The sequence below is a fragment of the Plectropomus leopardus genome, chromosome 6 (assembly GCF_026936395.1).
Source record: "Plectropomus leopardus strain MGB_pleo_1.0 chromosome 6, ASM2693639v1, whole genome shotgun sequence".
NCBI lineage: Eukaryota > Metazoa > Chordata > Actinopteri > Perciformes > Serranidae > Plectropomus > Plectropomus leopardus.
Window position 1 is genome coordinate 33,157,283 of NC_142181.1, and position 13,132 is coordinate 33,170,414.

The window sequence follows — 13,132 nt, forward strand, 5'->3', positions numbered from 1 at the left end:
TTTCACTGGAGTGGCTTGACATTTGTATTGGACATCCATGACAACCTAAAGATTGTAATTATAAATATGAAGAAAATTAACAATTACTGTCATTACTGTGTTAAAAATGTACTAAAACACAAAACCTAATCAGTTTTATCCTTCACATGAATAAATGTTGTCTAAATTCTTAGACATTTAACTGAGACTTGAAAAGTTTGTTATTTCAGCCGCATTCAGTGCTCCCAAAGCATGATCTGTATTCATGTCAGTAGTGTTTAATATATTTATACTGCTGATAAATTTGAGAAAGAGAGGTAAGCCCTCCAACGCATCTCAGTCCACATGGTCATACAACATCAGAGCAACCAACAAACAGCATGTGACCTTGACTCTGCGTCTGTTAGTCATGTGACTGCAGCCTGGTACTAGCAGATACCCAAAGGTGAAAAGCGAGCGTCACCAGGCCTCCTATGAATCTCATCTGACCCCTCTTAATCTGCATTCCTCACATTCATGTGTGGCGGTGAGGTCACTGGCGTTAAACACGTGTTGCTGCATCTGTATGACATGAACTGACATTGGCACATTGATCTGCCCCTGAAAACACTGTGTCAGAGCTCTGGTTTCAAAGTGTCGCAATATGGAGCTGAGCATTAAAGTTTTGCATGACAGTCACTGTCTCCTTACAAAGAAATCTGGAGCAATACTAAAATATTTGGCACTGAATTCTACAATATTCCGATACCAATTTTTTTCATCCCATAGCAATTTCTGATACCTGAACTTGCTTATCAGCTGACACCTAGCACTGATCCAGTTCCACTGCATTAAAAAACAGCACACCAACCCTGTATTGATGTGAAATAATTGCTATTATTGCTATATGGCATGGCTCAGGTTTAACCCTTTGTATTGCATAAACGGACACAGAGAATGAATGCCATGAACTTCATCATCTAATTTGACTGTCTGTGATAAAAAATATGTGATTAATAGTGGGACTTTTCCAATGTGAAATACTGCCAAATTGCTGACATTTTGCTGAAGGATGACGTTACACAATTTACTGGAAATCAAGTCATCATCATCGCTCTAAAATCACAAGTTGCCAGTGACTGCACAGCACAACTTCCTGTTTTAGAGCAGCAGAGAATAATTAATTTCTAGGAAATCTACAAAACTAACCAAGAAACGACCCAAAAATGAACAACAAATTTGTAAAAAGTACAACAAATTAAAGTTAAGTTAAAAAAGGGGGAAAATGCCTAAAATGTATAATAATTCACTAAAAGAATTTTAAATATATATATTTAAGATAATTATAAATAAAGTTTTGTTTTAGAAATGTTCCCCTGCCTTTTTTAAAATAAAATTCAAAATTATCTTTTTCTTGCAATTTGAGGAACATTTCTTGACAAGTTGCTCGTTACCTTTCCCCTGTTTTTTTTTTCCGTATATTTATGTTATATAAATTATGAATTAAGAAAATTAAGGCATCAACAAGATTCACTGACAGAAAAGACATGCATTTATGTTTTCAACTACTGTGGTTATTTTTTTCCCTTCAACCCTTCACTTCACTTCAGACCCTCAGCCCGAACCCATCTGAACCCTTTAGGTCAAGTGAGGTCCGAGGTCTGGCAGCATAAACTTAAACTCTAATCCCTCCATCTGCTTTCCTCTGGGTGGAAACAGAAATATCCCTTGAAAACAAACTTGCTTGAACTTTTCATCTGTACCAGATGAGACATGAGGAACAGGGAAAAAGGAAAGAGCACGAAGCGTCACAGGCTCACAGTCGTACTTCAGTTCCCATCAGGCCTTACTCCCATGAAACATGCATAAACATTTCAAATGATGTGTGAAGACTATTGTTTTAAGTGTCTGTTTTTAAACTTTCTTATTTGCTAACTTCCACTCACTTTCACAAGATAAAACTGAGAGATGACAGCGCTGTGGCAGTATGGGGCTTTTAGATAACACCGTTTTGCCATTTATCACCATGTAACACCACGTAAAGAGAGATCCACTCTTCCCAGCAAAGGCGACTGACGAATGATCACCACAATTTTCACTATTTTCAACTACTCATCAGAGAGTTTTTAAAGGTGCAATCTCACCTAGTTTGTTTTCTTTGGTCCAAACCATTGCAGGGCAATTTTTAATGTTGTCTAAGTAAATTACAGCTCACACTGCCAGCCAGCCGGGATGAGAATCAGCACCTCCAAATCCGAGGCCATGGTTCTCAGCCAGAAATGGGTGGAGTGCCCCCCCCAGTTCGGGAAAGAGATCCTGCCCCAAGTCAAGGAGTTTAAGTACCTCTGGGTCTTGTTCACGAGTGAGGGAAGGATGGAGCGGGAGATCGACAGGCGGATCGGTGCAGCATCTGCAGTAAAGCGGAGACTGCATCAATCTGTTGTGTTCAAGAGGGAGCTGAGCCGAAAGGCAAAGCTCTCGATTTACCGGTCGACCTACCCTCACCCATGGTCACAAGCTTTGGGTAGTGACCGAAAGAACAAGATTGTGGATACAAGCAGCCGAAATGAGCTTCCTACGTAGGCTGTCCCTTAGAGATGGGGTGAGAAGCTCGGTCATCCGGGAGGAGCTCGGAGTAGAGCTGCTGCTCCTCTGCGTTGAGAAGAGCCAGGTGAGGTGGCTCGGGTATCTAATTAGGATGCCTCCTGGACGCCTCCCTGGTGAGGTGTTCAGGGCACGTCCCACCGGTAGGAGGCCCCGGGGAAGACTCAGGACCCGACCCCAGATAAGCAGAGAAGAAGGTGAAAATGAAGGTGACTACCAGATTAGAAGTAAACAGCAGGTTGGAAAAGGTATTTGAGATCAGAAGTTTTTTTTTTATTAAAATAGACACTGCTTTTTAACCTGCTTTTATCAGTTGCTGTTTTAACAGTCCCATTTTGTGTATTTGTACCATGTGTTTTTAATGTGTTTTAAATGTGAATTTTGTGTATTGTTGAGCCTTGCCAAAATTTCAATGAAGGGATTGCGATTAAACACACTGGAACAACACTTGAATACAGCTCTATAAAGCTTTAACACATAATCACACCTGACTCTCAATATATCCCTGTCTCTTCCTGCTTCACGTCCAGTAAATGAATAAAAACAAAGCCAGGGGAGGAGTTACAGAGGTGCAAGCTCTTGTGTGGATTAGGCCTCTTGAACAGAGGACAGATATATATGTGAAAAACATGTAACATGGACTTTACTGTGAGAAAAGGCAAATAAAACTCTCAAGGGAAACTGCAATTCACGACATGCCCTCAGCACAATGACTCTCTTCTGCACCATGAGAACTACACACCAAAGCGCGCACGCGCGCACGCACGCACGCACGCACGCACGCACACACACACACACACACACACACACACACGCACACACACACACACACACACACACAGATCAGAAGTCAGATAAAAACACATCACCTTGAAATACACAACATGTGGTCAACACAGCAGTGAGATCCTAGGAACTAATGATTTTCCAGCACACACATGGGAAAGCGCACAGGCTCAGACCTGTAATACAAATAAAACTGATATACTACTGTATAACTGCCATTAAAGCTGGGGTCATCATCACTGACTGAAAAGGAAATGTAATATGGATAACATGAAAGTGTTGATCCTGCCTTTTATTTTATTCATTTTTTTGATGTTTGTTATATTACTTTATAATTATTATTATTATTTTATTATTTATTCATTTATAATCTTATTAATTATTTGTGTGTTTCAGTTAATTCATAATGTGTTATTATTATATAATCTTTTTTTTGTCATTGTTCATTTGATTTCCTTTGCCTTTGGGAATGAGTGACTGTACATGGGGATATACTGTATATGTGTACATTCATGTACATGTTTACACTTGAAATTTCAATAAAAACATTGCTTAAAAAAAAAAAGACTGACCCCCAGTCAGCAGCTACAGACACCCGAATCCAGGCCGGCACAAACCTCAGCTGAGGAGGACCAGAAAGCCCCCGCTCCCCGCCGGATCAGCAAACTTTCTAATGCTGCAGTAGTTAGACGTGGCACTACTCCTGGCCTCTGCCTGCTGTGAACCTGACACTGGAGGGTTTGCACTGCCCAAATTCTAACCACCGACTGTTCGTCTCCCGAGCTGCTAGGAGTGAAACAGAGAGACGGTGGGGAGGCTAGCTTGCTAATTCTTGTTTACGACATCTATTGCACGTCTGTCTGTCCTGGAAGAGGGATCCCTCCTCTGTCGCTCTTCCTGAGGTTTCTACCATTTTTTCCCCCATTATAAGGTTTTTTTGGGGGGAGGTTTTCCCTAGTCGATGTCTGAGGACAGAGGGATGCTGTACGCTCTAAAGCCCTCTGAGGCAAACTGTGATTTGTGATAATGGGCTTTATAAAAAATATTGACTTGACTTGTAAACAGAAGTTTACTTGCCCCAAGTAAATTTTTACTTGCCCCTATACAATTGTTTTTTATATTAGCAGTTATCAAATAACAACTAGATTGGATTGTCATGTTTAATCTTTATTTTGCCCACTTTCTCTGAAGTCACCCAACTATACCCCTGCTTCCATGATCCCGCTTCAGCTCATTAACTTTCTCTTTACCTGCTGCCATTTTGCCTGATCTGTACAGCACATGTGCAACTCTCAACAGAGACGTGAAAGCGAGATGGCTCATTCATTAGCTACTTTCATCATCAGTAAAAACAATGTTTGTAATTCTTTTTAACACTTGCCCAATCCAACAGTTACGAGATTTTCTAGACTGACGTGAGATTTTACTTACCCCAGGCAATCCTTATTGTTGAGCCCTAAATTTTGAATTGTTATCTGCTGCCTAAATTCTGTGTTTATCCCTTAAATACATTAAGATATTTTCACCATAAATAGTACATAAAAATTCACAAGAATGCAGGAAATCTTAAAAATGATGTCCCACACACTTTTCAACACAAAGTGACACCCTTGATTCTGCCTTATATACTATGTGTCCATATTAGCAAAAACTGAGCTAAAACTAGCTACAATGCGCTCCATCTGGAGCCACATGAATGGTGTTAGAAATACTTACGTTTGAGTCATTTATGAGAATGCTGCTTAAAAAAATGTTTTGGCTTTAGCACACTACAGCATGTGAGCCAGGATTAATTTCATGACTGTAACATGAATCAGTACATCAAAAAACAACTGACATCAACTGAATCATTCAATATTTCATCCCGCTATACTGAGTCGACTGCACACATCAGCTATTGAGAGTTGAACTGTGGTGATTTCTGAGTTTGAAAAACTGAAACCAAAAAACTTACAAGCAACAACAAGACTGTAAAGTAACCACTGCAGTAGCTTTCAGGGCTTTACAGGAAGTGTTTCAGGCATTACAGAGGTGCTATAAGGCGTTCATGGTGCTTTAACCACCCACCAGAATATGTTTCTTTTCCAATTTATTCCACCACGTTCATTTTCACCTCATCTTAACCCTTCCCCCATTTGTTCACCCCTTCTTCTCTTTCCCCTGGCTCATCCCATCCCCCAGACAAATCAATTTGCCTCCCTTCCTTCTATTCTCCTCTCCACGCCAGGAACCGCCCTCTCTTTTGTCTCGCACCGCTATCTTCATTTTCACCGACCTCACATCAATTTAAGCTTCTTGCCACCCTCCATCTCCCCTCCCCCCGCCGTCCTGCATACTACTTTCAAGGAGCGCAGTCTATCGATTCAACCACTCCTTCTGATTACCACGCAGTTTCATTCAGGCGGCGGCCTCTGTGTGTGTGTGTGTGTGTGTGTGTGTGTGTGTGTGTGTGTGTAGTTGGGCGAGGTGTGATGGGGGCCCTTTTGACAGCAGACTGAGGCCAGCAGAGGTATTTGGGTGGGGATGAAAGCCCCCCCCACCATATCATTATACATGTAGGGGTGACGTTTGGTATAGAAGATGGATAGCGAGCTGCTGGATGATTTGGTGTGTGTGTGTGTGTGTGTGTGTGTGTGTGTGTGTGTGTGTGTGTGTGTGTGTGTGTGTGTGTGTGTGTGTGTGTGTGCGTGGTGGGGGTCTATTGTGAGCTCTTATTATGTGATTTGCGCATTCAGCAAATAAGCCGCACCTTGTCCTTGGAAACTGAAAGAAATCCAATTCTTTGTGACAGTGTTCTGCATCTCACATCTCGCTCCGCTCTGCTGTTCTGAACTTTGCTGCTGGTGAAGCTCGTGGTGCTGATGGCAGAGTCGTGGATGTAAATGAGGCTAAAGACATCTAATGTTACCATTTTCATAATCACAGTTGTTCTGAATATTCTTTGCCATTTGAACTGCCTCCCCTCTCCATCTAATTTAAATGTTTATTCGCATTTCATTTTTTCCAAGTCCGGGTAAAGTGAATTCAGAGATTTCTTTCAAAATGCATAATAAATGTTGGAAACTGATTGTTGAAAACATGTTACAAAGACCCTTTGCTTTAAAGTACTGAAATGTGGAGTTAGACGGTGGGCCTAAAACCATAGCTTTATGACACGCTGGAGCTATACGCAGCATAACCCTGCCCCTGACAATGTAGCAGTATAAAAACAAGAGGCAGCATTGGCATAGTCCCGCGATTGGTCGTGGCCTCTGCTCCTCCAGCGGACACGTCCCCAGCGTTTCAGATCAGAGAATACTGTGCATTTTTTCATGATCTTGAGACCTTTTACATACTTGGCGATTTTTTTGTTCATTCAAATTTGGTCAGGTGTTTGATAACACATCTTTCTGTGATGTGACAAACTCAGAACACATTTTAATGATGTCTTTACACGGACTTTAAGCTGTTATGAAAAAGTCCTGATTCCATTTTGAACTACGACAGAAATATATTATTAAAACTGAAAATCCTGATCGCTCAATAAGAAATCTAATTCATTGTGAAGGTAAATTATCCTTCAATGTCAGAGTGGAAGGCCAAGTTTACTTGTGGGGGAATTTTGTAATTAAAGGAGCAGTGTGTAGGACTTAGTGGCATCTCGCAGTGAGGACTGCAGACTACAGCCAGCTGAAACTTCTCCCGTGTGCCAAGCATGAATTCCCAGTTAGGATTTAGTGTTCTTTGTTTTGGAGGTTTTAACCAGAAACCGAATTATCCGCAGTGGTCGCCTCCTCTCCAAAACAAACGGACCAAGAAATTAAAACTGGTAAAAACGCAGTTAAAGCGGTTTCATGTTATATGAAATCAGAGTTTGGTCTGTCCATTTTGGGCTACTGTAGAAACTTGGCACTGCAACATGGCAGACTCCATGAACAAGAACATATGTAGATATAAACGGCTCATTCTAAAGGAACGAAAACATAACGATTCTTATTTTAATCTAATTAAACACAAAAGAAAACATACATACAACGCTATTTTTTTTGCAAATAAATCTCAACTCACAGCCCAAGCTATCTCCTTTTACTGACCACACAAAGTCAACAGGCAGTTTAAAGCTTTAAATTCTTGTGTGGCTGATAGAACAGCCTGACGTCATTTCAACAATACACTAAACACGGGAGTGTGACTGTCAGATTACGTTAAAACAGAAAACAATCAACCCGTCAACAACAGAAGCATTATCATCCTCACATATCTTTAAACATGATGAATGCACATGTTGATGTTGTCTAAAAGTTAAGTAACTCCTCTATCATAAAGTGTCAACTTCAGTTGAAAGATTGAACCTCTAACAGATCTTAAAGATTCTCCAGTCTCTTAAAAACATTCAGAAAACAACCTTGGGTACTTTTAAAGAACTGGTAAAGACTAAATCAAGCTTGTTTTAAACTTAGAAACTTGCCACAGATCATCACAGATAGACATGTGCTGTACTGTGTAAATTGTGTAGATAACAGTTGCCATTTAATTAGGTACACCTAAAACTAAACTAAGCAATAAATCCTTCCTTCATGAATGTTGCATTCAGCTTTTGTTAAGACTGTTTTAGATTTTGAAGGCTGCAGTCTGTAGTGCTGCTGAACTACATTAAACTATAGTGAGAGGTTTTTCTGTTATTTAACCTACCCTCTTTGATGTAAATGAGGTGGACTCCTTATATTTACATGTCTGAAGAAACTATCCTTTTTAAAAGTGTCTGCACATAACTCTATGACAAATACCACGTTTTTCTCATTACGTTCGATTAGATTAGATGAGATGATGACATTACATGTAGATCATAATCACGTGTGGGCAAAACAGATAAAGATCTGTCCTTAACCCCTGAGAGAAAAAAGGTCAGGTAAGTTTTCCTACAAAATAAGAAATCTCTCTTCAACCGGTAATTTTTGTCTCCTGTTTTGTGTGGCACACATTTTATCAAAGCTGCAGATTTTATGGGAAAAAAATAAGAAAAACAGCTTTATAAGCATAAAAGAGACACTGAAGCTAAAGTAGAATTAATTAATTTCAACTCCCTCTTTACCAGAAAGGAGCTGGATTCATAACCTTTTCATCTCTAATGTTTACTTTTCTTTGGTATAAAACATAAATGAACAGACTGTACACGGAGATAAACACAGGCATCTGATCCTGGAGTCAGCTGTATCTATTAAAAATATTAAATCCAATTATTTGAGACTTTTTTACAAAGTGGATCTGCAGCACTCGGGTCACATCTGATACATGAACTAAGAACCACATCACAGAGATATAATGAGTTAGAGCTACAAAACATGAGAAATTATTCGTATAAAAGAATACGTTTTGGGCCAAATATGCAGTGGTATGTATGTTTGCATGTCTGGCATTCCATCAGCTTTTCACAGTACAGCGGCTCTTATATCCCTGCTGCTCTGTGTGGGTGGAGAGCAAAAATGCATATAAATGCATGAATGGAAACTCTTGTGATGCAATTCTACTATGAATATGAGCCTAATTTGTATGATTGCGATTCCACTCATCTTTTGTACTTTAAAAATGATGCTATAAACTGAACATAACCTTTATTTAACAGCTTAACAAACAACTTTGCTTGGTTTTAGTTTCTTTACATGCAGCTTCTCTGCTGTACGTGATCACTCTTATACTACAGGAATATTTATCACTTGCAGTCATTGTAGGAGTTTTTTAAAATGTTATTAATGGAGGAATTATTGTTTACGCTGCTACTTATAATCATAATCATAGTAATAATAACTTTCTTCATAAAGCAGTTTTGGAAGCAGAGTTTACAAGAAGAGTTTACAAGTTGTTTTGACAAACAAGACAAAGCAGAAATGGGATCCATAGACTGCGATACAACAACAGAAAGCCAAACAGTCCTATTGAACACAAGCGAAAAGAAACTAGAATACATTTAGGATAAAATTAAAACCAGAGGACAAATATTTCAAGATGCGGGACGCAAAAGTCAATATAAAATGATCCAAAGAAATAGACCAAAAACTACAACAACAGAAACAATCAAACCGATCAAACCAGAAACAAAAGGAAATAAAATAGATAAAGCATAGATTAAGATAAAATAAATAAAAACTAATTAAAGAAATAAAAAAGCAATAAAAAGAGAAAACACGACTTGACGATGGAAAATAACTTAACATGCAAATATGATTTTCTCTGTCTTTCGTGGCTGCTCTGTTATCATGTTTAAAAAAAAAAGACTGGAGGGGAGGCGAAGGGAGGGCAGACAACTGCAACGTCAACGTGACAAACACAAACACGTCTCCAAACAATGGACCACGCCCTGAGGGAGGTGTCTGCCGCTGCAGCCTGGATCTACTGGTGGTCTGAGTGTGTGTGTGGGTGGGTGCGTGTGTTGGAAGGGAGGTATTGAGTAAAGAGAGGATGTGTGACGTTGGTCCCCAGCAGAGGGATGGCGTAACCTTGATCTATCCTCACTCAGACTCTCACACACACACACACACACACACACACACACACACACACACACACAGGCCCACACACACACACACACACTCACACACACACACACACACACACACACACACACACACACACACACAGGCCCACACACACTGACCCACAGTGCCAGTCCAGCTTCCTCTTCCTCTCTCTTGCAGCTGTGGCTCTCGGCCTTGTGGCCTCAGACCTGTGTGCCCTGACACACGCCTCCTCGATCACATGCCACACAGCAGACACACTGTCTCCACAGCACAACAGGACACAACAAAGAGATAACACTGTTGTTGACAGTAAAAAAGGATGAGCGGATCCCTCTGCAACTCAGTTTTCTCGATTACACAACGCGTTACGTTGATGTCATCAGTTCAACACACATCTGTAAGGTTCCTGTCTGTGGTAACACGCTGTACTTTGTTGTATTAAGAAAAAACAAAATGGTACAAAATTACAGGATGTGGCTGACTATATGGGGAGTTCAGGAGATTGAATTTCTCATCCCGTCCCAAAGCAGCAGTAAAAGCATACTCAAAGGTCTATTTTTAGTGTAAATTATGTAATATGGGGAGGCAACAAATGTGCTCATTGTATTTAAACAAATGAAGAGATCTTAAAAAAAAAAAGGAATTAAAAGGGTCTAAGACCATTTGTAGCATTATGCTGAAAATGTCAACAACTACTCAACATGGCAGCCTATAATAGCTTATTTACAATCACGTGTATATTATGATAAATCCATATACTGCGTGAATTACAAATAGCACACCATAATACATAATGGAGTTGGATGAACCTGCAGGCAGAGAGTTAGTAATGGGGCACCCAGTGGCTCGGCTGGAAGAGTGGGCTCCATGTACAGAGGACACGTCCCTGCCACAGCGGCCGTGGGTTAGATTCTGGCCATTTGCTGCATGTCATCCCCCCTCTCATGCTTAAACGTCCTATCTCATAAAGGCAAAAAGCCCTAAAAAATTATATTTTACAATACTAATAATTATAAATACCCTTTTCCATTTTTTTTTAATTATTAAGCTTCTAATCATTTCTCAATCTCTCTCTTTTTAAACTTATTTTCAGGCCATTTATTGCAAGTTGTGGTATAATTCTTGCCAAGTTGCTTATTGCCTTTTTTAGCCATGTTTTCAAAAAGAAGTCAAACAAATTGCTTTAGTTTCAATGGTTTAAATGCATATAAAAGGCATTTGAACACAAAACAAGAAAACCGATGCCCATCCAGGTTTCAGGGGGTTAAGTCTGAGTAGGACTCCTTGTCTCATGGCGTCCTCCTCACTACTACATGTCACAAAAATGATCCTATTTATGTTTAATAGAGCAATACACATTTGACATATTTACTTTGTCAACCCACACAGACGATCCTTCTCCTCTATCTCTGCTAAATCTTCAAATTTGTCAGTAACTCCTTGGAAGGACTTTGCACATTTCAGTCATTCATCAGATGTTATGTGTCAAAAGCAGCAGGATGTTGCATGAACTTAACCTGAGTCACTTCCTGTCTTGGAGACGAGAGATGTCACAGCAATGACAGCAGAGGTGTTGCGCTGCAATACTCAGCAAGTGTTTCCTGGCAGGCCCCACAAGGAAGAAGGAGCTTCCAGAAAAACATGTCAGCGACAGTGACAGACAGGCTGTCTGATACTCTGGAGCCAAGCAGCCATCAGCTGCTGAAGTCGTGCTTTGCTCAAAACCTTGATGTGATCTAAACTTTTCACAGAACACAATGTACTGTGAGACTTTTCTGTAATGTGCAATAGGTTTTACCACTATAAATCTTGCTCATTTGCACTTAGTGAATGAAGTGATTCAGTCTGATTAAACACATTCTGAATGGAAATACAATAAATCTGCAAGCCATTATTATGCAGCATCATTCACAGGAACATAAAAGTCACAAAAATCATCATTGCCCACCATAATTACACAGAGACCTCATGACCTCGGCTTTCTTCCCCCTTCAGGTCTGACCTCATAAAACTTTGCCGTAAATCACCAGTATTCTGTCTTACACCTTTTTTATTTTAGTAAAAAAAATCCTGACCTAACACAGCCAAAATACCACTGTAATAAGCAAACCTTACTCATCCCTTTCAGCACTGACACTATGACAAAGTCTTCCATCAGCAATATCACCACTATGATGTTTGGTTTACTTTTATTGCAGGACGTAACCATTTGCAAACGATATTATTTTATGACTATTTAATGCAGCACTTTCTATTGGAGTTAGAAAACAGAAAATGTGGGAGCATGAATGGAAGAAGGTCATGCTGGATTGAAATGTCTTTGAATTTCTGAACAATTAACAGTGAAAAGCTGCTTTTTTTTTATAGGGAGTGCAAAAGACATTCAAGCCACCATAAAACGATTTTACGTGGTGAGGAATGAACCTTTTTTTATACAATTTTTGTCTGAAAGAAAAAAAACAGAACAAATAATCAAAAATAAGAAGACAAAATGAACTTGCTTGATCTAATGTAATGGCCCATAATTAAACAAAACTTCTGCTTCCATTTTAAAAGAAGATCATTTGTGGATGACTACAGCAACGCAGCAGCTGAAAGACGTCCTTCAACTTCTGCCGCTCACATTCTTTGCGATAACCATTACACTGAGTCAGAGCAGTTTGGCTGGAAGGCTCCTCTCACTGTCATGTACTGTTTATTCCCTCAGGGCAGGCTGAATTGTGTTGTTCTTACTTTTCATCATGCCATATATCATAACAGCAGCATAGACACGTTTGAAAACTTTTCAGGAATCTCACTCAAAAGGAGCTTCATTTGATTCCCCTTATAAATGTGCAAGGTTTGCATTTCTGAAATTTTATCATGGCTCTGGTATTGGTTTCTTGTGCCCTCAGGTTAGGAAACTGCAAAACAACTTCACCTGTTAAATGCAGTCATAAGGACTTAATTATTCATTAAATCAACTTGAATTTGCAAGCCTTACAAATTTCACCTTATGGATGTAAGGCAGGCTATGTTAATATTTAACATCATATTTTAAAATTAACTCTGGCTGTGTTATAACACAAAAAGATTTCTGTCCTTCATACAATTAATGAACAAATGGCATGATTTCTCAGCTTCTGTCGGCTTACATGGTGGCTAACATCTAAATATTACTTCCAATGAGAACTGCAACAGTTACTTAATGCATTGATTAGTTGATTTACAAAAATTAATTTTCTCGTTTCATGCCTCTTAAATGTGCAAATTCGATGCTTTTCTTTCTTTGTGCTGCAAAATAACAGAGC

The 13,132-nt window shown here is 39.6% G+C and overlaps 1 protein-coding gene across 8 annotated transcripts in view; it reads right to left on the reverse strand.

Moving 5' to 3' along the window:
- The window catches only part of mark4b (MAP/microtubule affinity-regulating kinase 4b), an 82,131-nt gene that overhangs the window by 48,988 nt on the left and 20,011 nt on the right, over positions 1 to 13,132 (reverse strand). The window lies entirely within an intron of this gene.